Source organism: Fragaria vesca, linkage group LG3 (assembly GCF_000184155.1).
Source record: "Fragaria vesca subsp. vesca linkage group LG3, FraVesHawaii_1.0, whole genome shotgun sequence".
Classification (NCBI taxonomy): Eukaryota; Viridiplantae; Streptophyta; class Magnoliopsida; order Rosales; family Rosaceae; genus Fragaria; species Fragaria vesca.
In genome coordinates, this window is record NC_020493.1 from 14,132,032 (window position 1) to 14,133,375 (window position 1,344).

Sequence of the window (1,344 nt, forward strand, 5' to 3'; positions counted from 1 at the left end):
CAACGCACGTCCATGTTTGGATGGTGTAACATTACGATCTTGTTTATCGTTTATTGTTTGTTGCATAATGAAATAACAAGTTATCTACGTATCTCCCATGTAAACATTATATTATCTCTTTAATTGATGATATGGATGAGACGTGGATGAATTTTCATATTATGAATCGAGTATAATGGAAAAGAAAACAAGTGGTTAGGGTAGGAAATTAGGTTATTATGCCATATTAAAGGTTACTAGCAATCCGATCCGCGCGATGCGCATGTAAGAGTCTACACTCACACGGTGATTAAGCGGATGAACCATGTCAGTATTGTGATTCAAAAAATATTGAACACTGATCAATTAAATATTGATGTTTATCGAGTTCTCTTAGAAATCTCTAAACAGATAAAAACTATACAGTTTTCAGTAAGATAAGCATTTAACAAAAAACTGTAAAAACATGAAAATAATACAGACCTCTGCGCATCGATGACGATCTGTGCAAATATTGTGAGCACATCGTTTATTAACTTCAGGATCAACTCGGCCTGAATATTGTGGTTATCTAACTCGATGACAATTAGGCTTCCATTCGGTTTATCTATTTTCTTTTAGGATTTAATCATCCTCGATTAATTTCCTCTTTTATACAAAGTTACAAACTATGTGAAGGTGGTTATTGTCGAGCAATTAGAAATACACACAATCCCATGTCTTTTTCTTTCACAACCAACACACAATTAACTTTTTCTTCTTTTTGTTTTACTATAATATCCTGAGTAATTTTATTCACACAATTCCTATCTTCTTAATACACACATCTCATATTTTTTTTGCAATTTTTTTCCTGGAATTTCCTCTTTTACCCTCTCTCTTTGTCCTCTTTTACATATGCAGGAAATCGTCATTCTAGCAAGTAAACGATTCTAATAAAAATAAAAAAAGAATCAAATTAAAGGATTATACTAGAATTATAGGGAAAATTGCATGCTTAATCAATCTTTCAAAGGCTCCAATCGATTAGCAATGAACTTATTGTTTCTTGTGGGGTGGCTCAAAATGTAATTCAGGGTGACATTTGATTTGCTCGTCTGCAAATCTTATATCATAGAAATGGGTTTTGAAGTTCAGAATCACATATCTTAATCATCACTACCAGGACAAGCACTTTAGCCGACGAAAAAGTTTCGTCGGCCTGTTAGCTTAATTCGTCAGCTAATATCTTAGCCGACGAAGGCTCGTCGGCTAAGGTTTCGTCTGGAAAGGATCGTCGGCGATGACTTTAGCCGACGAATCTAGAATACGTCGTCGGCTATTGTCCAAGACTTTAGCCGACGAATATCTTAACAAGTATGTAAT